The 25,053-nt window shown below is 35.0% G+C and overlaps 1 protein-coding gene and 1 long non-coding RNA gene across 3 annotated transcripts in view; one reads left to right on the plus strand and one right to left on the minus strand.

Annotated features, from left to right (window-relative positions):
- The window catches only part of LOC110382330 (protogenin A), a 113,125-nt gene that overhangs the window by 2,880 nt on the left and 85,192 nt on the right, over positions 1-25,053 (plus strand). The gene's annotated exons all lie outside the window — the stretch shown is intronic.
- Positions 2,204-3,554, minus strand: LOC135117763 (uncharacterized). The gene is made up of 2 exons (XR_010277139.1): positions 2,581-3,554; positions 2,204-2,407 (listed from the first exon to the last, which is right to left on the minus strand). It is a non-coding gene; the product is annotated as an uncharacterized LOC135117763 (long non-coding RNA).

Raw genomic sequence — 25,053 nt, forward strand, 5'->3', positions numbered from 1 at the left:
TCTTGCTGTATAACAAATATACAGCACAAATACAAGAAAGCGCGATCATAGCAAGCGCGAGAATTTTTTTCAGGTTGAAGACTAAACGTTTGAAAAGTATTGTGTACCTACGCAGAAAAGACCGCGTACGTTTTTTATTGCAGCAACAGTAAAACATTTTCTGTGAAAACTTCAATTGTCTTACTATTGGTAAGGGTTCATGAGATCAGGGCCGTCTCTAGCTCATGTAGCGCCTGGGCAGTGGCGGATTTACAAACTTGCCGCTAGTAGGCCATTCAATTTTTGCCGCCTCTAATGATTGTGAACTTAATGATATTTCTGTCAGTTACTAGATTATTTTTGCAAGCCTCTATGTATGTACCGAAGAGTTTAATGTTAACAAGTTTATATGACAGCGACTTTGAAGCGTAAAACTTCTGTAACTTTTAAACGGCTCAATCGATTTTCATCATACACTAAAAAAAAACTAAATTGAAATCGGTTCATTCGTTCGGGTGCTATGATGCAGTGGCGACGTAGCATCGGATGGCACCGGGGGCGGACTACCTATTGTGCAGCCCCCCAAAAAAAACGACAAATGTAAATACATTTCTGTTCCAAAACTCAATAATTTTGTAAAGTGAAAGAGTCGCGAGCGAAGCGAGCGCGAATTTTTTTTTAGTTTTGGTACACAAAAATATCTACCTGAACAAGAGTGGAAAAAAGCACTGCAAAGAGAAGAAGCCGCGAGCGTAGCGAGCGCGAAATTTTTGATGTTTGGGACGCAATAATACCTAAAGAAATCAGAAAACAGCCACTGTCAAGTGAATGGCGCGAGCGCAGCGAGCGCGAAATTTTTTGAGTCACAGAACACAAAAATACTCAAACAAGTTTGAAAAAAACCAGTGTAAAGTGAAAAAGCTGAGAGCGCAGCGAGCGCGAAATTTTTCGAGTTTTGGACACAAAAGTCCTCCACGCGTCAGTTGTTTTTACTACTTCGGTGCTTTAACTTTTTGTTAAATTGAGGACTCAAAGAGCGCAGAACAAACCAGGAATGATGAAAAAAGCCGCGAAACCGCGAGCGAAGCGAGCGGATTTTTTATTTTATTTTTATTGAAACGCTATTAGAATATTTTAAAATTCATGATCACGTAAGTACCTAAGTATATGTATATTACAGTTTATTAATTTTGCGTTTATTAATCGTCTATTTATATATGGATTGTGTACTCATATATCTACTCAATTATAAAAAAACCTGTAAAAAAAATTGCTAATTTTGCCGCCCCTCTAAATCTGCCGCTCTAGGCACTGGCCTACTTGGCCTATTGGTAAATCCGCCACTGCGCCTGGGTGCAATCATCACCCAAGCGCCGCCTATGTATCTACTGGAACATTTTGAGTAGTACATATTGATCGAAGTACTTTACAAGGAATATAAATAAGAACGTTCGAACGAAAGCCACTTTTTGGCAGGTAAAGGACTTAAAAAATTGTTTCCAAATCATTGTAGGCTCAAAATGTTGGTAGTTATGAAAGTCGAAACAGGACAACGTAACTGTAAAAATTTGCGCGAGCGAAGCGAGCGCGCAAAATTTTTTAATGTTGGGACACTAACCCTCTTATTATAAAAACTGCCGCAAGTAGTGGTTTAAACCAGACTGAAGACGTCTTGGTTTGTTACGGTACTTACGATAGTCTTTACATCCTTATTACAAAACGTAGACTAAGAGAAGACTGTTTGGTACTTCGATTTGTCTGTGGTTGAAATAATATCCACAGATTATAAGCAACAAATATTTAAATCATTCGTTCAATCGTTCCGAATTCTATGCGCCGTTCCTTTTTACATTATTTTGTTAAGTCTATTTTGATGAAAAATAGATAACTATGATAATAAAAAAAATATCTCTGCGGTTGAAAAGATTACTTTTCATTACTTAAAGGTAATTTTGTATTTCTAGTATCTTTTAACGATATACATGATCCAATTATTCTCTTTTAAACAACTATCGAGTTTGCGCGTGTAACGGAACGTCAGCGCGCGTATCCGAGTTATGTTTTGTTTTTAGGTTAGAAATAACTTGGATTATTTTCATCCCGATTTAAATGATTAAATAAGACGTTGTGCATCTAATTAGAACCTCTTCAAAATTAAGTGCACAATAACTTACACACAGAATATCGTGTGCATTAAATTACCAAAAGAAAATGAAACAACATAAAAGTAGAAAATTATATTTTATTCCGATGTCTATTTATACAGTTAAACGCACTGATACATGTTGGACACTGTTCTTCATCACACAATCTTGTTCCCTTTCTCATCTTGGCATTTTTGTACATTTTAGCAAGCTTCCAGTCTTTTACAAACATTGCATATTACTGGCAGAGATACGGCGTGTAAAACGCCAAAATAGTCTTGAATCTGTAAATAAACAGTAGACTGTATGATAATCTGATATATTTTCGGAGTTTCATCAAAATCCATGTGGTAGTTTATGCGTGGAACATAAACAAACATCCATAATAAAAACTTCCACTCTTATACAATTAATTAGGATGTTTTGGCAACCTACTTGCACTGTAAAGGCTACTTACTTTATGGCGAGCCCTGTTGAGCATCATATCATCATCCTGGATCATCATGGATTATCATCATGCATTCAATTGACTATTATTTCGAAAAACGTAAATCGATATTTACATCGAAAATTATCGTCAGGTAATTTGAAGAGATTTTCTCGATGACGCACTCTGTTGGGTCCCCGGACACTCAATAGTATTCTAACACATCCAAGTATTCCAAATCACACATATTTATATCCACTTTCGTTTTTTTCATCACAAAACAAATAACCTCAAAAGTAAATAATGTCGGAATTTGACGTTTGTCGACTAAGTACTGCAGTTAAACTAGGGGGCTCGATGGTTTATCTTTTGTACTACAGATAGTAATAGGACTTGCGATAAACTGCGTTTTGTAATAACGTTTTTTCAAGGTCGTACTTATAGCTGGATTAAAGGTAGTACAAAAGCCGATACTTATTTGATACCGCGTTTTATAATAAGAGGGTAAATGTTCATAAGTTTTAAAAAGCGCTGTAAAGTAACAAGCAGTCGGAAGCGCAAACTGTTTTGTTTTTGAGGACTGTTTTTTTTTGCTATATTTGACTTATGAAGTTATCGAAGGAAAGTATAATATATAATATTGCGCGAGCGAAGCGAGCGCGAAATTTTTTGAGCCTACGACACAAAAGCACCTGATTAAACACACTGTAAAGCAACAAGTAGCCGCGAGCGCGAAGTTTTTTAAATTATTTGTTTGAAGACTCACAAATCAGACTGGGAATTACGTACAAATAAAAAGGAACCGTGATTAGAGCGAATGCCATTTGTGTTCCTTGATTCGGTGCGTCAATAAAAATAATGAACAATCAGAAATACAGTACAGACATAGTCATTTACCCGCGAGCGTAGCGAGCTAGAATTTCACCATAGGTTAAAACGGCCCTGCATGAGATACAGCATGTAATGTAGACAATCGGGACAGCGGATTCTTAGTAACACGGTCCCGTTTCCTCCTTTTGGGTACGGATAAAGAGTAGATAAAGAATAGAAACCGAGCGTTGCGAGCACGAATTCTTCAGCAAAACTACTCTACCTGTAACTATGTAGGTAGGTATCTATCTACCTATTCACACGGAATAAAAATTATCTCATACTTATAACAAAAGCATAAAACATCGTGTTTAACCATTTCAATTATTGGTCCTCTTAGGTCCTGAACCTGGCCCAGGGGGGGGTCATGACCTTGTGACCTACCCCCTGGATCCGCCGTTGAATAAATTCTGTTTCAAAGATTCGTATAAGTATCTTATAAGCTGTGAGAAATAAAGTACTTGACTGTTTGTTACATTTTCCTAAAGCTTTGTATATGTAATTGTATTTTCTTTAATACCTGTTGAAAACGTTAGTAGGTACTCTTGATATGTTTTCGAATGTTTCTCCTTTGTTTTGGCGACAAAGAGTGGTCATATTTAAAACTATTATTTCCGAAATACGTCAGAAACTAAAACTGTAGTCCGGACGACTTCCTAATGCTCCAAATTACAGGTTTGCAACAATGACCAGAACAATTTCCGCATTTGTGATTCAGGCTAAAAATACATCGATTTTTCTATAAATACATTTCTTATTTCTAAACATCACCTAAGACCGCCTGGTCATGATTAACGAGATAAATCTTGTTTGTACAAAAACTAATTAAGTCTGTTATTCTGATTTTCTGCTATTCTCGCCTTGTAAGGCTGAATAAGAATATCCTGCGGTAGCATAAATCTGAATAGTTTAGTTCTCGATTACACGATAATACGAAAATCCCTACTAAAATCAATGTTTGAAACCTAATCTCCGCTGTTTGTGTTAGGGATTATCACATCAAATAAAACGGCTCAATGTTGAAGGGTTACGGGAATTCTCAATTCATAAAACACTAGACTTTGAAGGTTAACATCCAGAATCCCTGACTGGTTTCATATAACAATACCAGCATCAATATACCGAAAACTGACTCCTAGCCATCTTTTGGTAATAAGACCAGTATTATGTGTGAAATATCGAATAAAGTAAGTATCAGATGGCAATTAAGCACTGGTATTGAGATCTAGCCAACAATGGCTGACATTTCCAATACCGTTATCGGGAATAACGTTGTCTAAAGATATCCTACAGATGACTATTGTGTGATAAGTATTATCTTTCCGTCTATCAATAAGTCTAGCCTAACAAAGCTTCACTTGTTGGTGACAATAGAACAGTGTGTCGTATTAGACTATCAATGGCTTGTGATAAGCAGAGCCCGTGTGGTCTACCGGCTGGAGTCAAGGATGCCACTATTGAACTGCATGTTTGAATTAATAAAGATGAAAAGAATAGGGATATCAATAAAAGTTAAATAAAAGATCTATCAAATAAAGTAGGGCATTACGATAAGATAATGGAAATAAAACAATGCGCTCACGGGAAGTACGGATGAAATACACACTCTTAAAAGTACATTAGCATTGTGGCACACACATATGAGAGATAATACGAATTCCTGTCATCACTAAGTTCTAAAAGCTGTTCAATGATGTTCAAAGTCACCAATGATTTCTTCTAACGCGTATCCGTAAATGTAGTTGTTAAATTAAACTGAGTTTTCTCTACCATTTGTCTATCATGAAGTTTATCCTTACTCAACGCCAAACGTTTCATTTTATCAAAGGACGAAGTTGTCTTACTTAGTAATCCTTCGCCAAAATGAAACGTTTCAGCAATGTTGTCTCTATATTAATTAAGTTTTACCTATTTGTTTTAACTAAGATCTGCGTTTACTCTAGGATGTTAAAGTAAGTCTGTTGTTTTTTTTACTAAGTTTCCATAATAAGGCCCGTTTTACATAACGATCCCTACACCTACCAAGATATTGTCTTAGGTTGTCTTTGCTTAAAATTAGGGGCATTTGTTCGGCTTAAATCTAGTTAGTTTTGGGCAATGCTCTTTAAATTCTCTAGTTTAGACATTTTTCACCAGCTTTCGTTATTTACAGGTATCCCGGTGTTTCTTCAGCTTCGCTTCTTTCCTCACCCTGTCTCCTCCTGCTGCAACTCCATCAAAGCATGATTCGTTTGCTTCGCTATTGCATTGCTTATGACTAACCCCCACAAAGAGACCTTTGTATAATATTTCACATCAGCCTAAGTGGCATAAGCTGCAACACCAGACACTCATTTAGTTTAAACGCCAATAAATATGGATGAACAAGCAATAAACTGTGTGTGGTATCATTGTTTTCTCCAACATTGATTCCCATTAATATTTATCGAATATTATGTATACTTATAACAGTTTAAGTGGTCACCTTTGCAATTTGTGATTGGGCGCCGTTCAAACTGATGTAAACTGTAATTCATTTTGTTTTTAATGGGCTTGTTACAAAGAGATTGGGTATTTAATATCACCATTTGATTTATGAATGGATTTATAAGTATCCATTAAAATAATAGTTTGGATGACTAAGTTGCGCAGTTTGGGAGACTGAATTTATTACCAAGACATGCGATGAGTGTGCGCCGAAGAGGTTGCTGACTTTGGAAACTACTCTTTAGTATGAAATTTATTAGAACACGTGTTTGGAGGACGGTTAAATCTCTGTGATATTGACACACTAATTAATAAAGATGTCAATTCAATCCACAGTGTAACTGAATTGTGAAAAGCCACCTTACTCTTCCGAACATTTGAGTTTAACTTGACCGCACTGCATGAAAACATATCATACGGTATCAAAAGTAATAACTACCAAACAAATCACTCCCAAATTGTTTTGCACTGAGTCAGCTGTTCACTAAACTGGGGTGGGCACAAGGTCAGGGTAATTGCGTAAATATCTGTTTATTGTGTGATACACCAATTTGTGTCTAGTCGCTTCACTAGCTATTAAGGACTCTGTATGTTGTGACGATTTTATTTGGTGGAATTCCGAATATAACTTTTGTTTAGTTAGTAGTTAGCACGCTCTGATTGGGAACAGGAACGATTGTGATCACTGGTGATTAAAAATCGAAAATATTAATAGCAATATTGTGAAAATTCTGTGTCAAAAGTCAGTTTAAGGCAAGGCACTAATCCCGGTAAAACATGGCAAATTCACCATTAATTTGTCATGTTAAACATTTATCATAATGTGGTTCGGTTGCAAACTTAGTAGACAATCATTGGTAGCCAAAGCATTCCTTATGAAATATTTGCATACAAATCACAATATTTTTTCGGAAACCATTATAAGTGATTTATTTACGAGTATCAACAATATACTAGAAGATATTTCATCAGCCGTTTTGGTGGTGACTCATAAAATCTCATATAGACCACTGAATAAGGACCTTAATAAGAAAATAAGAAAGCATTAAGTAAATAGGGATTTTTTCGACGAAACAATTTTGTTTTGAGCCGATTTCATATCGATTTGACCTACAGAAGGAGCTATTTATAGCGCCTTTTGATATTTTCAGTGACTGAATTTTATTTACTTCTTTAGGGCCGGAATTTTTAGACAAGTACAACCAATAACAACAAAAATACAGTAGTGATTGAGTAGATTTTATATTTGAAGTTACATTTGGCTTGTGTTTAAACACCACCCAAAAAAGTACCTATTTTACTACCAAAAAAATTCTAAACGGTTACCAAAATGGATAAATGGTCACCAAATAACGTTTCCAAAAATATTATTAGGTAAAACCATTTTTTCGTATTATTGACTACTAAAAAAATATATGGACGCCTTTAAAATACACTTTAGACCAAATATTATATATTGTCACTACTTAGATGTTACCAATTATGTAATACCATGACTCCTAATTTGGTCATTTTTGTTAGACTAAAAAAGCTAACGATCGTTAGAATATTTCCCAAATACCAATTAATATACTGGGGTTCCCAAACGTACGTCGCTTATTTATTGTTATATGAATTTGTGTGTAACTCAGTAGTAAAATGTAAGCACGCAACATGCAGCAAGCATGGCTTCTGTCACGGCTCCGGCACTGCGGGGCTCCGGCGGTCCCATGCGAGCTTATCGTCGCAGATGGTTTTCACGCTCACCACCGCAGCCTTAAAAACTACCTGCGCCTCAGCTCGCAGGCCGCCTCGCCCCTCCGCGCCTACGCGGTTTTGAATTGCATTCTAGGGGTAGGGCAGACAAGACTACGTGGAGTCGGTTTTGCAGCGATTCGTTTTCGTCACTAACTTTGATTTTGGTAGTAATATTAATCTTTTAGTTGGATAGAATTTGGTGACCATTAATCCATTTTGGGAACCAAAAATAATATTTGTGCGAGATTTGCGATTTTTCTGATGTTATTTTATTTTTTTTGGATCATAATATTATATACTTTAGTGCCCTTTTAATAAAGTCAATTTATTTTTTTTGGAGTTGTTTATTTTATTTGGTGCCTCAGCTTAGAGTCTCAAAAATATTTTTGGTGATCGCCTAAATTATACCCGTTACATTTTATCGTCTATTTATTTTCCTTACTGACGAACAATATTTAAGGCTACAAAGACCATTTACATGGGAATGTGACTGTCAAAAAGGATCAGGCTGTACAATGAAAATAGGCATGATTCACAAAGACGCAAATATTTCTATTACTATAATGTGTAACAGAACGTAATACTAGAAAGCCTTTGTACATTATCATCTTCATAAAGCCACTAATTTCCTGTAGAAAACATTCACATTAAAACTTGTACAATGTACATACAAAACCTCTAGCATCTGAACTTACAATCCCAAACACATGGGAACAACAAAACAAATTAACAGATAAACAAAAACTTAAAGGCCTATTTGCTAAAACACAGAAAATCGTATGGCAAGTATTAAAACGTTGTACCATTATAAAGCGATTAATCTTTAGCGTTGTAAGTATCGTTCATCGCAGAGGCCTCGCACTGTTTTTACAATAGCAAAAAAATTGTGAATCAAGGCTGTAAGTGTAGAACGGTGCTTTAGAGAAAATGGCGTACGACCAGATGTTTGATCGTCTACGCCTTTAGTACTGCTAGGCTTAGCAGGAATGTTCTTTACTTGATTGTTATTGGAAGAAATGGGAGATGAAAGTACTTACTTCCATATAGGGCTTGGGATCTTTATGTTCACACTTTTCTAGAATGTGCGCAGCCATTTACATGTTCATCTTCACAGACTTGCAGTTTAATCCTTCCAGGACAAATAATTATTGCATTTAAACAGATCAAAGCTTTTAATTTATAAAATCTTTAGACCTCCTTATCAGGTGTGCTCTTCATCTAAATGATACTCCTGAATTAGTCTCCATCATTGTAAACCTTTCCACGAAAGTTACTCGTCCGCATTTCTCGCAAATCCCAGGCATTATTGTACTAATTTATTACCTTTTGTCTCATCTATCCTTAATTTTAGAATTCCTCTTAAGAATCTCTGCGAATATCTCCCATCTTGTGTCGCAAATATTAGGAAGGAACGATCATTTTAAATTATTAAATATTAGAGATTCTTTGAGTTACTGGAAATGTCTGCCATTGAATATATTACGTTTATTTTGAACTGCAAACATCTTTGAATCAAAATATGTCTTTTCTAAAAATAACGTGAATGAAAAACTTGACAAAAAAGGTGTTAGTTTGAACTGTTTGTTTCCGAGTTCTAATTTTGTAATTCATGAGTTTTGGGAAACGTTTACATTTTAATGTCTGATACGATATACAGGTTTTATAACAACAGTCTGGAATGAAAAACTCAAAGGTATACATCAATGATTAACTGACAAGAGAAAAACATACGTTATGTATTTTTCTGTTTGCTTATTATTTACTTAAAAACTTGACCACAGTTACTTTTGAAACGTCTTAAGCTTGGAATCATCTAAAATCCTGGGTAAAAACATTGAACTGCATCACACAAGTAGGTACCTATCTGAACCATTCGAGAAAGCTCCAATATAATCCAGTTTTCTGGAACCATAAGGCGAGTATTTTACTAATACCGCAAAAACCACATCAAAATTTTGCATTCTACCAGCGTCTAACCAAAAAGCCCTAATAACAAGTACATTTTATGTGTATTTCCTACAAAACTTATGTTGTAAGCGTGTTGGTTTGAACACGACGGGCATTCTGCCAGCCATACATAGCGAGATAAGCAGCAACTTGGATTACAACGGAAATTCGTCAGAAAATATTGAATGGTCAGACTTTGGATCTGTAGCTTACGAAACAACATTCTGACCAATTCAATTACAGTTGGCATAATATAAGGACCTTTTGTTAATGACGTCATCGGGGCGTCATAACTTCATATATCAGGTTTACCATCTTATCGAAAGCCACTGTCCTGTATTGGTCATCAGACCTTCAAAAGACAAGGAATTCTAAATGACACCGTGTAGTCACAATCGATCATCTAAGAATGGTATGCTTTAATAACTTATCCTCACTGGCTGATTCGTCATCTATATCCTATTAGGTATTTAATCACAGTAATTTGGTGTAACAAGGAGTCTTCTAGCTGTTCATTAGAAAACTATTCCTGGCATCCTCAAATGCTTTCAAACAAAACATATTAATTCTGTTCCGGCGTTATTAATTGGTAAAACAATTAATTTGCTGCTTGACCCTGATTCATTAAGTATTAAAACATGATTGAAACTGTTAATTTACAAAAGTGCCCTACTAATAAACCACTTTCACTCAATGATTTAATATTGGGCAAAATAAGGAAAGGCTTAAAGAAATGTCCTTTACGGAATTAGAAAGTCATCTACATATACGAAACTTGATACATAATAACAAACGGTATCTTGGTATCTTTCAAGTACAAGTTAATATAGAAAAAGTTAAACAGACAAATGTAACAGCTGTCTAAGAACTACCCAACTCATATAAGTTGAGGAAAGAAAAGCCAGACTGGTCAAGCAAAAACCGCGATAACAGGACTGACCCTACAACTCACACACCCGGCTAAACTTTCATTAACTTTACTACAGAAAACCTGAATTAAATTCAACAAAGAAACCCTAACAGGTCTAAAAGCGCATAGACATACAAGCAAGCACGATCTGCGCGCCTTTTGAAGTAACCTTTACAAAACGCGCGAATAAGACAATTGATTGTTCTAAACATTTTTGCTGCTTAAAATGACAATGGCTAGTTCTACTACGGATTATAATAATTTTTCTATCCTTACTACGTTGATTACATAAACTTTGTGGAAATCAAAGTGGCTTGTAGTGAGGGGCGCGGCGGGTGAGACGAGGGGCGGGGGAAGAGGCCGGCGGGGTGGGGGGCACCGCGTGCGCTCAGCAAGGTCAGGGGCCCCGGCGCGGGCGCAAGCTACAGACTACCACGATCCTTCGCACTAGCCGCGCCTGTCCACGCCTCTATTCACCAAAAGTGCTCCTGACCCTTATAAACAAATCCTCATGCTTGATGTATGAAAGCTTCCCAGGTAGGCTGTGTTCTCTTACCTAAATGTTCGTTATTCATTTGACCACGCTTGGCATCATAACAAACAACTTTTGTTAACGGATTAGTGATTGAACCTTGATTTGAATACTGAATATTTACGACTCTTCAAAATCTGGTTTTATTATCGTTTTGCTAGTCAATTAGTTACAGTTTTATTATAAAATCTGATAACTTTAAGGAAAAAACGTAGTTTTTTTGGGTTCAATAGAAAAATTGCGCGTTACCAATAGGCGGGAACTGCTAATTAGTCTGCTAAAATAATACGTTAAAACGTAAATATATGCGTCATAACATGATTAGCTGGTGCCCTTGAGATAGCGAGAGGGAGCCTCGTGTTAGACGATACCTTTTTGATAGACAAAGAATTTCAAGAACAAAACCCAGCTTTTGTAAAGACCCTGCATTTGATATTAGCCTACAATTTGAACCATTGAAGCGTTTTAAGGCAGTTTATGGAGAGCTTTGTGATACATGTCATGATGTACAAAAATAGCAGTATCTTGCAAAACTTGATGTTTTATGTACTGTTACGGCGAAACTTGGAGACCTTGAAAGTTTTCTTTGCCGTTGATGAAAATGGCATGATCTTCCACTACATCAGTTCAAACAATCGTCTTGTCGTTACACTAAATAGTACTTTTGGATGTTAAAAATAGAAATTCTACTTACGTCCATTTGAAAACGAGCTCAGAGGCTGGTTCCGGAGCGTCTCGGCAGTTGCTCGAAAAAATGGCGAAAAAAACGCATCGTACGATGAAGCCGAAACGTTGAAGTCTAATTAATATTTGCAAACAAGTCCACGAGATGTGGTTTTTAAAGTGTCTGTTTTCGGAAGTTCTGTTTGTAATGTAATCTTGAAAATCGGCGTCAGAATAAACATTTTAATGTTCTGACTTTAACGGTTAGTAAAGTTATCAATTTTGAACTTATGTATGTTGATGATTTTAGATTTGGCCTTCGCTTTTTATCTTGTTCTCATTATTCAGCACGTGTATTTGAAACTGTGTCTAATATTTAAGAACAATTTGGAGTAAGTTTCAAACTGGGTCCAATGACAGAGAAGATCGGTTTCTAGGTATTGTTTGTCATAGCAAACGCATATGTAATGATTGTACTAATGATGAAATACCTATGTATGACTAAGCAGAAGACGAGTAAGATAAGAAGTTAATGGAGGAAAAGGAAAGGGAATACCAAAATACTGATTACTTCAAAGATGAAATTTGATGTTTCGACCCAACAAGATGTTTCGCAAAACACTTGTCTCTTGATATTATTCTGGACTTTAATCTGAAGTCACCAAGCCGACTTGAGGAAGCGTGATCATGGACGCTCATTCCTTCTCTGTACGAGAAGAGGCCTGTGCCCTGCAGTGGGAAAATAAAATGAAAAAAAAAGACGTTATTCCGAGTGTCGTAATAAATAATGTTGATTTTAATCTTTGCACGAAAAACTGCTTTGATAAGTCAATGTTATTAATTACTCAAGTCGTTAATTACGACCGTGGAAGACGTAATTAGGTATGAATGTTTGTTTTCATACTGTCAATGTGTTATTCTTTTTGATGTTAGTTACGAAATACTGCGAAAATTTATTTATAAGTGGTTAACGAGGTTACGTTTATATTGTTAATTATAAAGTTTAGGTTTTCTCAGTTATGTCTACATACCTTATCTTATACAAAAATGCATTCTCGAGTTTCGTAGTCATTTTTGATATCTTTTTTATTTTTAAAATCTATTGGTTTACAGCAGAATTCTATACATATTGGTATTGCTGGAGATTGCATTTTAACATAACTTTTATGGAGCTTTTAATTCTATCTCGATCTAGTAAGCAAACAGATTATACAAATCCGTTAATGACTGGGAAAGATTTCTCTGAATGTTGACTTATGAAATTTAAATACTGAACTTTAAGTAGGTAAAAAAATATTATTCCAAATCCCAAAAAGCTATTTTAGGCTCAAGCCCAAACACTTTGGCATAATATTTGCAATTGATTGCTTATCTGTTCAAATATTTATAACTAGGGGTCCCAGAGTGGCCAAATACGCACAGTTCTGCCATACCTCGCTTGCGCTCTATGAAGCGTGAAGCCAGCTCAATGGCCGTATCGTACACAGTTGTGACGTCATGCTATGTAGATCTTTATAAAAGAGTTTGTATCTCTGTATGTGTGAGGGTAAACTCTGGAATTCTTGAACTGGTAAAAACATTTATTGATAAATAAGTTATACATTACGTTACGGTATGGAACAGTTCTGTTGTCAACGCAGAATGCTACAAAATCATTAATTAGTCTTTTCATAAAAGTGGCCAAATATATTGGAGCAAGACATTCCACCTGGTACATTTAAATGAATGTCATGAAATAACAGGACCACAAGATTTTTTACTCACGCACCTTTAGAAACGTAATCAATAGCGTTTAAAGTTTCACATATAAATTTTTGTCAAAACCGGTATACTATTTACGTCAGTATAGGACTGAAAGCCCCGACAATTTCAGAACTGAAACGCAAAATGTTCGAACATTTCCCAAAACGTTGACGAAACAATGAGAAATATTGAAAACAACACTGTAGAATAAAATAAAAGAGGAAATGAATACAATTGTCGCGCGTCTCACTGGGTCAGTCGAACGATAACAATGACTCTACATACAGTACTGAATAAATATTACATTCAGTACAACATTTATTTACCACTTTTGAAAATATGTAGCTAGTTTTAATGTTTTGGTAGGTCAGGTCTGTTGAGGTTTCTACTGCACAAGTAGTTACGGCGAAATAGCCTCTGGACAGCCAAACCTTGCCTAGCCTTTTCTCATCTGTATTTTCAAGTATCCGTTTTCAGTCCAAAAAGTTCAGGCAACTATGTGAAAATGTCAACTACACGCAAGAGTGGTTACCCATCCACGGTCTAACCGAAGCTACTACAGCTTAACTTTAATCACTTAATCTGCTTTTATTTAGGAGCTACAAACTCCTACTTAGTCAGTACATACGTATGCTCACATTTGAAAGCAACGGATTTTGATACAGTATTTTTTTTGTGATAACAAAGGAAGGTTTTAGTACTAGTACACAATATATACCCGAGCAAAACCGGGGTTCTAGTAACTGACAAAACACTTATCAATTGAATTCCGTCCTTCACTGTAAAAGATCAATCCGCCAATATGTCCTGAATCCACTTTCAGGTCACGATTCCGGTCATTTGTTACCCTGAAACCCTTAACGGGCTCTTTGATAATAACCCCGCCCGATATTTGCCTAAACCGATCCTTTGGGGGAATACCCTACTCGTTAATATTAGATATCTGGGTATATTCTTGTCTTGTGGATATGTTTATCAGTTGCCTTTAAAGAAATGGTCTAGCTTTTTGAAGTGGTCGTCGTTCGTGCATTGTTTTTTGAAGTTACTAACTATTACATTTTGGAACCTTGCTTACAGAAATTTATATCTAAACAAAGGGATGCAAAGATGAGTATAGTATTCCTCGATAAATGGGACATGTTACACTTTGAACTGATCTTCCGCGTTTAAGCAAAGAAACAAACACTTCAGCTTTATATCATTAGTATAGATGGTATAGGTACACTTAAATATGCAGCAGGGACTTGTAATTAATAATTCAAAACCGACCCACAGGAAAACTAACATTGTAAACGCTAAACGTACACAGTCGGCAACACAAAGTAACCGTTACGTGATAAAACTGCATAATTGAAGGAAACTAACATAAATAAAACCATGAGAAATAAACCACTTAAACTGAGATAAGATAACAGACAAGATCTTGTCTATAAAAATGTATAAACATAAGTTTTATGTTTGCTGTCATTTGAACATCTTTGGCAGTCGTTACGGGTAGTCAGAAGCTAGTAAGACAACCAGTCTTACCAAGGGGTATTGGGTGGCCCGGGTAACTGGGTTGAACAGGTCAGATAGGCAGTCGCTTCTTGTAAAACATTGGTACTCAGCTGCATCCTGTAAGACTGGAAGGCGACCTCAAAATAGTTGGGAAAACGCTCGGCAGACGATATATAAGTTTGTCTGTCTGTTACCATAACTTTTGAGGCCTAAAATATCTAGGACTTAGAAACAATTGCTATTCTAGATATCAAGCTTTCATCAATGAGAATATTTAATCAGCGGTATTTCAGAAACCTAAGTCAATAAGTTTAGAACTTTTGTTTGTTTTTACTCGTAACTTGAGATAGTTTCAGTATTACTCAATTAAGATTTTGAAGTTTTCATAGTTTTGCAAGTTATCAAATTGGTAAAACTATTTGGATTATTAAAACGTCAGATTTTTTTATTATAAATATCCTTTTTGTACCGATATGAGCATCAGAAAATCTGAAATATGCTCTCTTTTCGTTCGTAATATTGCCTTTATAGGATTGTATATTTTATATAGGCAAATGTAAGTCTAAAAAAGTTACATTATAATGCCTAAATACGAAATAAAACGTCAACATCCCATTGTGGCATACACAAAGAAAGGGACAAAAATTAATTAGAATACCAATATATATTCTATGGTATACGGTATACGGTATAATGGTACAACATGGGTGGGTATAACCTTTTTCAAGGAAAACTTTTCCATGTCACACGTTTATTTCAAGCGAATTTCGTTGTTTTTGTATGAAATAAAGTAAAATAACTGTATTTTCTATTTTCCTGTAATCTTGACTTGGTTTGTTATTTTATCCCACATGTGTAATATGTAAAAACTTTATATTTTTATTGCTTTAAAAAGCTAAGTTTAAAGGTCAGATTAATTATCTCCGTAAAACTGACTTTTCTAAATCTAGATGCTTCCATAAACATATTCCAATTATTTATTTATTTAAAAGAAATGTTACAATGTGACAATCATTTCATTTAGGCATTTACAAGCACTTCTGAACGTCAAAAATGTAAACAAGTTTGATTGTATTTGCCCATTTCAAAAGTAGCTTCTTATAGAGAAGAACGAGCAAGAAACTTCGTGGTTACTCTAAGCTATGAATTTATTTTTTGATTATTAAGCTATGAAATACACCTCAAAATAAATTCCACAAACAATATTTTCATACAATTGAGCTTTATAACTTCTTCACACCCTTTCTCAATATAATTTAACTACATAAGTACCTGCTACAAAACAGAACCATTTTACAATTTGTTCGTGAACCCACATAAATAGCTTACAGAGAGATTATGTAAAAGAGCTAGGACGCCTAGAGGCTACCTGTCCACTTTAACCCCAGATTACATAAAAAGCGGAGGTGCCATAATGAAAAATCTCCTAAGAAAATAACGCATCAAAATGTAGGTGTTCGGGGGACGAGAAACGTTACTAGCTCCACCATTATACGCCTTCTTTGGACCCGACCATTTTTTTTATACCAAATATCGTTGACAGATGTCTCAAAGAACCCAAACGCCTCGTTTGTTCACTCATAACTCACCGTTTTATCAGTCATGTCCACCGTATGAATTTGACCTAGAAGAAGGCGCCTGACCTACCTGCTACGGCGTCTCCGCTCATCTTTCCTTACTCCGTGACATTACCTATGTACCTACGAGTGTTACCTATGTTGTGATAGCCTTTAAGGACTGGCTTTGGACCTTGGAAGCCTTTAAACGGCTGAACAGGTCAAAACACTTTACGCATCCTTAAGTCCTGGGAAAACCCACAGATTGGTTATGTTAGCTTATTTAAGTAGAATCTCTCATAGTTGCTTGTGGCAAAGGCTACAATTTAGTAGATAGTTCTATTACGTCATTCGACAACATAAATGAAAAGAATCACAATAAATTTTGAAAATTCTCCTGTGTGTTAAATCCGTTTCTGGGATGCGATGTTACAAGTATCTCAGTTCAGTTTTTGGACCCTTTATAGGACTCTTAAACTAAGACATATGAAATTGCATAGCAACACTGTAGGTCGTTTTAGCAAAAAAACTGACCTCACCTTACATCAATTGTAGGGATCTGAAGGGTCATCGTAAACGGTATTTGTGACCCTTAAATTCAGACCTGTTTTGTTACTGTATAAAGGTTTTAGAATATATTTATTTTTAGGAAGTTTCAACCGTGAGAATTATTTCGAAACATATTTCGGTAAAGTGTCGGAGTAGATAATGAGCCTTTAATGTTCTGTTAGGGACGAAATACCCTAATTAAGTGGTAATTAATTAAACTTACATTTTCGCAATGAAATAGACATGAATATTACATGCATGTTAAACTTAGGTAACCTTGATGTGATGAGTAATCATTGAAACTTATAGGTACTGAACTCATTTTAACTACCGTAGAAAACTATGAGTGTTTAGAATCCTATAAAATATGACAAACACAGGTTAGCTAGTAGGAGCTGGATTAATTTCTATAGAATTATAGAGGAAACTATACTTTTCCCGAGTAACATGGACTATACATACATATTTTAGTAAACAGGGTGAAACGTAAGGAAAACGGATGGTACATTTATAAATATGGTTCTACATGCATGAAGTAATTTTAGTCAGGATGTGAGCAAAATAATTATAGCAAATAAAATAAAAGAGCGGCTACCTTTTAACGAATAAAATAAAGTTGTTCACAAAGTATACATTTTTATGAAGATCACTACTTACGATTTTATTAAACGCGCATGGGCCCGTTTTATGGCTCTTTAAAAGCAATATTCATAAGGGGAATGATGATCACATAAAAGCTTCATCATTTTAATATAATATGTACTGAAAGCAAATATATTTTATTGTTTGTGCGTCCGAGAACCCACAGACTACAAACTAAACAGTCGGCCGACAGTTGACCCAATGGTTAGCATTTTTTTTTCTTTATCTCATCTTGATTCCAATCAAAGTTTTCACTCAGTGTGATACAGTTACATACCTGATCTTTCCTTTCCTTCACCTTCATAGTGATATGTGTGCCCAAAGAAACTATCGTCCGACTAAAAGTTGGCCGTGTGCAGGTGCTCTGATGCTTTACGATGAAGGACATCGAATGCGGCACGCTTCCATTCAAGATCGCTTTGAAATCCAACAATAGGGATGGGAGTTCAAAATATCGATATTATCGATCAACAGGTTAACTCAATGAGAAAAAGTCTTGGACAATATGTCAGATAATTGGAACGAATGTATTTTTGTAGATTCTAAATTAAGAAATGTGTAAACGATAAGAGTTATCTTATCCCATTTTTACTAATGAACCTTTCAACAGTCTCAACTTATCTCAAAGCTCAAAGAACCCATTACTCACAAATTGTACGCAGTTTTCGGCTACAACCGGACATTTTTACCTAATTATCATAAATATCATTCATACGCTCGTGAATGATAAGCAAACCATAACAATTTCAGAGATTTTAATTTTTACGTTTTAATTCATAATTCGCAATAGGCTTCATAAATAACAAAATTTACATAATTTAATTGTTATTGAGTTTCCTGCCCATATTTTTGACGAGATAATAATCGTGCACTTTGAGGTTAATTTCCCTTTGCGAAACAGGATTTAGTAATGTGTCCTGTTATTTTGGAAACTATGGAAAGATACGGTAGTCACCCTGATAGGTGTTTTTTCTCTCGGCGTCTTGTTCGGTATGAATTTTACTAGCAGTGCTTCAAGTAAATAATGTTTTATACCTAAGGAATACAAAAAGTTTCGGAGTACCACTCCACCTCTTTTATGTAAATTGATATCAGTATATTTTTACTTGAAGATAAACTTTATGGTTTTGTATAGTGAGCTTACGGCCATCAAGGACTACGGCTTTTAATTATTCGCTTTAATTACTCTTTTTAACGTCTTGATTGAATAAAGCAGCTCGGTTATAATTTCCTGTCATTAACTCGAAATACTTAAGAATGAGAATATTATCCAAACATTAATTGTTTTTTGTGGGCTTGTTTTTCGTTATTATTGTTACGGTTTATGAATGAAACATCTGTGTAGTTCCCATACTTAGTAAGGAACCAATTTCTGTATATAAAATCACATGTGAAATATTACAAAAGTTGTTATAGGGAACAATTCCGATATTTTCTAAGAAATAGGCATGTGTTCAACAACCATAATAAAATAAAGCGTATTTGCGTAAAAAATTTCGAAGAGAAAAATAAACGCATACGGAGTAGAAAAGCTGCGCACTATATTTTTATCTTCTATTCTAACCTTTAACATTACAAAAGTAAACGATAAAAATATAGGTATTTCAATATTTTGAGCTGTTGCGTACATCACAGCAGTTTATGCCACTGTGTACCAGCTATAGCTTGCTCAACGATAAAATCAAAATAATCGTTTCTGTATGTCCCACGAGCATTTACGAGCATCATATCGAAACGCAACTAATAAAACTCGAGTAAAAAATTCAAATCACGACCATAACAATGGATTGATTGTTTTTAAATATCTATAAACGAGTGAGACTCGATGTCCGCTTTAGCGTCGTATAATTAAAAATAATAAAATCTTTGATTCATGAATGACTCAAGTTTTATGATTTACTATATCCTGCTTCGCATTATTCGTAATTATTATGCGGAAAAATTAAAACTGCCAATTATACCTACTCTTTTAGAACTTTGTTAATTTAACGTCGATAAAATAGAAAAGTATCGATAGATTTGGTTTCGGATGTGCTAATCACTATGTGGTAGACCAATGGACTGGTTTCGTTCAAGTTTAGGGGGATATCGAGTTTAGCAAGTCTGCGTCTTTTCTACCATTCAATTGTTGAAATACTTTTTTTATACATAATTACATCTTGTAAGACTGTTACTCATGTTACTAAGAAACTAATGTTATGTTAAAATATTTTATTTTCACACATTCTCGCATTTGAATCAGATTATTTTTTATGCGAGATGACGGCAATGAGAAACTGGATTTCAAAAATAAAATTCAGTTCCTAAAATAATAGCAAAATTTTGTATAGAAATACTACGAATTCAAGATGACTGGTCATCAAATTGAGTCTGACTTGTTGTCCTCGAGTGCCGTGGGAAAAGATATTTTAGCTTTAGGCATATAATATCTACATACTTACTTTATTATAAGTAAATACTGGTGCACTATAATATGTCCTCCGCAGCTGACTGATCTCCTTATATGAGAACAGCCTTATTATTATAAGTACAGAAAGAGATTCTTTGAAATTCATATCTCTTCGTAGCAAGAAAGTGCTACGTGCTACGAAAGTCTTCTACGTAAGAACTACGCAAATATGTACTACGAAATTATTTTAAGAAAGTGCGGTACTACAGATCTGTGGGAATACTAGACAGACCGAGACAGAGATCTAGTTATAGATATATACATGATTAATATACCCATCTGTTAGTCATACTGATTTTTTTACCCATGTCTGTGGGGATTGTTCGAAAGAGTTACATCAGAAGAAACATGGTAGAAAAATAAAGACCGTACAATGTTAACGCGATTCTATGCATGAAATCCCATAAACTTATTCATTTCAGTAAATACCTCTTCTTTCAAGTATCAAAACCACAAAACTAGTTCAACAAGATAATAAATAATACATACGTTTTCCTACAAAGTTTTCCTTGGCAAATATATATTAAGAGCACAAGGAATCCTCTGAGAAAGATCTTTGAAACATTCCTAACATATCTAGGTAGCAAAGTGAATGTTTAAGTGCCCCCTAAATTGGATTAGTGATCGACTTCTGACTGGTTTGTTTGAAGTCTGTAAGCCCAGAAGTGCTTCTAAATGTACGGTACGGTATTTCAGGAGTATTTTGCTAATATTCTGATATGTAGGATTGTGTTATTGAGTAATGTGGTTGCCTTTCAAGTGGTGGCCATTTTAGATTTGGGAGTTGAAAATTTCCTTCCTTGCCATAGGATTCAACAGATATCGTTAAATAACATCCTCACTCTGAACTAGGATCCTAGTGGCTGGGTTGTGATATGTGAGTGAAAGGATATTTGACGAGTATTGTGCTATGACTTGTCATGATAATAATAGGTTTATTATCTTGACAAGTCATAATATCTTTTCCCTTAAACACACAATTGTAGTTTATAGATGTAGGCAATGCGATCTACAAATTCTTAATGAAGTTTCACTTCGGAGGAAATTCGTAAGGATTTCAGCAGAATAATAAATTCAGACGACCTAAGTACCTACTTATACGTATATACACATATTCTACTGGTTTCTGCCATAGCGTCTTATTCTATGCCTAAATAAAATTATGCCTGTGCAACCCTTTTCGTCTTTTAAAATTAAAAGTTTGCGGCTGTGTTGTCTTAGTTCCTACAATTACATTTCAAGAAAATATGGGCTAATTTACTGCCACTAATAAGGCACAAATCAATACCTAATTAAAAAAAAACAAGGTGAAGTCTAGACCCACGTGTAACGCAAAATAAAACTTTTAATAATTGCATGTGCCTCACACATTAGAAACCCAATTCCAACTTTTCAATTAGATAAATCTAGATAGCATTTCAACTAATTTCAGTTCAAGAATACTTGAAAGCATGCCTAGATATATTCGTAGGCTCTAGGACGAAATGACAGCGGCTAAGTCACAAGTTCACACACCTTTGAACTATAAAATATTTTGAACTCATTTGCACAAGGTCATTTTTAGTTTGGCAAGGAAAACTGATTTTTGTGAGGTCAGATTTTTATGCTTTATTATTTTAGGTATTTTTTGGGAGAGAAATTGTTATTTTGTTTAATGATTGGTAAAAGTTACATCGTGTTTTTTTTTTTATTTTAGTTGAACTCGGCAAGGCTTTGCAATTAATTACTGTTCTGGTAAATTCTATAACATCGCAGATTATTGAGAAATGGATAAGAGTATTACACGTACGGAACCGTCAAGACTCACTGGAAAGAAAGCAAGAGTTAACTGTAATTATTTTAAAAACTTCAACTCTTAATATGTGGCTTATTTTTATCTAACTCCATAACTGACTGAATAAAGTAACATTTAAATTCAACGAACCTCAAACCTAATTAAATGGGACTAATCGCCATATCACTAGTTTTGCACCTGGTTTCACTTACTTTTATTACTACTATTTAGTATAGGATTAACCCTTCACCATCCTGGGAACATAGTTACAGTTATTCGGCAGCTTTTTCCGTAACAGAACTGTTTTATGGCTAATATTTCTACATTTAGTGCTAAAAATGATAAACTACCGATTTGGGACGAACAAGAATATATCACACTTAGGTCGGACAGAGAAAAACGCCGTAGTTTTTATTATTTAAAGTATTCCTTGTATGTAGTAAGAGAGAAAATGTAAGGTTGGCTACAATTTATTTATGCAGTAAAGAGGTTTTGTGCTTGAAATACCAAATAGATACTCTTTCTGTGTCAAAAAATTGCATACTTTGAGTCGGCAGATAGTTTGTTTTGGGTTATAATTTAAACAATACATATAACAGAGAGTAGACAGGTATTTAGCCGGTATCAGATCGACTGAAAACTGATTGGAATTTTTGCCAATGAATCGGGCCAACTGTCGGCCAATGTCGTACTCTTACTTTTCATCAAAGGCGTGAATTTTTGAAGAGAATTCGAAGAAAAAATGCAAATTCCTTTTCAATACACGACCCTTCTTTTGTCTTTACTGCAATTGACCTCAAAGTGTACTCCTAGATCAATCAAAGGACATTGTAGTCAACATTCTTGGGTCCGTTCAATGCTGCACTATGTACGAAATTCAAGATATTTCAGACATTTAATGAACTACAAATAAAAGTCATGACAATTAAATCTCGCAAAGAAAAGCTACATCTCAAGAAAAGTCTGTTTATTTGACGTTTACAAGAGCAATAAAAAGTGAAGAGCCGAAGTTTGTTAGGCAAGTCGTTAAGGTGTGATTCTCAGATAGTCAGTTATCTCCTGCGAGAGTTAAGTACTAATGTTCTTCTTGTGTTGCCAGACTTCGGCTGTAGATCAAATAAAAACTTGCTGTACTGGGTAGTAGAGAAATTGTAGTATAAAACTACTTGTTCTAATGTTCACTTTTTTATTGAAGCGTTATTTAATTGAAATACTCCTTTTTCTTTGTTTCCAAAATCTTCACGCACGGTGCGGACTACAGTTGACCGACACTTGACCCGAAGGTCTGAAAAAAAAATTAAAAAAAAAAAAACTAAGTTTTCAGACGGTCTTATATTGACTGAATACCTGTTCTTAGTAATGTGCCTACTTCTATTAATTTATGAGCCTGAACAAACTATCGGCCGACAAAAATCTTGCAGTGTATGCTAGCTCTCTCTACACACTACAATACTCATAAAAAGATTTAGGAAAAAAATCAAAGCGGAAGTGAGAAGAACCACAGAACATTAAAGTCTATAATTCTCAAGTACTGAAATTGCGTCAGTTAGTTCTGATATGTTCAGTTGTGGTAGATCAAGCTCTTCCCGATATAGACGGGGATAGTAGACGTCACGGTTAAACTTAGTTTTATGCTCGGCTTGTTTATGTACAGTTTATCTTCGTTTGTTTGGGAAATGGGAATTTGTGTATCTTGGAACGTAGGCTTTATGTTAAGATAGTATTCAAATATATGTTTCACTTGTGTCTCGTGAGTCGTCTTCAGGCGCTCCGAGAGAAAGCCTGTAGGTAAGCTCACGTCAGTAAATGAGTCTATCTGATACTGAAAAAAAATTTGAAATCGGACCAGTAGTTTATAGGCGTGTTCAAGTAGACAAATAAACTCTTCAGCTTTTAATATTACATAGTATATGTAGATAACATACTCCTATTTGAATGGACCTCTAACTGTGCAGGTAGAAGGTATAGGTAAATAAGTACTTATAATCACCTCCCTACACACTATATTACAAGTGTTCCCAGAAAGTCTTATTTTTGTATATAGAGGAGAATACTCGAAAATATGTAACGCGCAATACAAAACAAATATGTCGGTGTAAACTTATCTAATATCGAGAAGTCGGAAGTACTGTTATTGTATAAGTTAGCGAAATGATATTATATATACATTCTATTACAATAATATAATATTATACATAGGTATAACTCTCCATGTGTTTCTAAACTTTCCTTAATTATGTTTATTTTCCAAGTTTTTTGGTCGTGAATATACGTCTTTCTCATGAATATAAATAGCTAAATATTATTGTAGAAAATGAGTTGGTGTTAACAAAGCGTGATCACAAAATACATAGGTACAGAAGTCAATCTCATGTATGTACTTCTCTTTTCATGCCTAAACTCGGCGGTCGCGCTAGGGTTGTCAACTGTTTTATGCGCATAAAACTAACGTGGTAGTGGTACCTACTCGTATCTAATTATTTGATGTATTGTTGAGAATAAAACAGGAAAAATGAAATATAAACCAATAATAATAAAAAATTTAATGTGGCATACAAGAGGTTGATAAACACTTTCAACGGAAATTCGTTTCAACGAGATACCGAACTTTTTCAAAAACCGCAATTTATAATTTTGTTATTCATACATATATACTTACCCTACTCTTTACTTGTGAAAAAAATATTTTTGTATGTAATGGGTTGGTACAGTCCCTGATCTAAGCTTGTTTCTACCTACAGAAACCTTGATGTGCGAGTTTTATTTCGTCTACCTTACAACATACTCTCGCCATGATCACAAAAATTATCAACTCCTACTAGCAATAATCTTTGAGGGTAGGTAGGCAGGTTCGCCTGGGTCGACACTAGCAAAACTTATTACGGCATTGGGCCAGAGGCCGCCGCCGGGGCGCTTACCTACCCACCTAACTGTACCTACCTACTGCGTTTATTAAACGAACCATCGAAATATGAGAAAATAAGTAGGTACATACTATAGGTAATACGGCAGGCTAAAAAAACGACAATTCACTGTTTATTGTTGTATAAAAACAACCGTCCACTGAACAATTATAATACGAATTTTGTTGCTCCATTATTACTTTTTCTTTTGTTATTAAAATTAAAAATATTACAGTCAAATTACAGTTAGGTTGGTATCACAACG

Source organism: Helicoverpa armigera, chromosome 14 (assembly GCF_030705265.1).
Source record: "Helicoverpa armigera isolate CAAS_96S chromosome 14, ASM3070526v1, whole genome shotgun sequence".
Classification (NCBI taxonomy): domain Eukaryota; kingdom Metazoa; phylum Arthropoda; class Insecta; order Lepidoptera; family Noctuidae; genus Helicoverpa; species Helicoverpa armigera.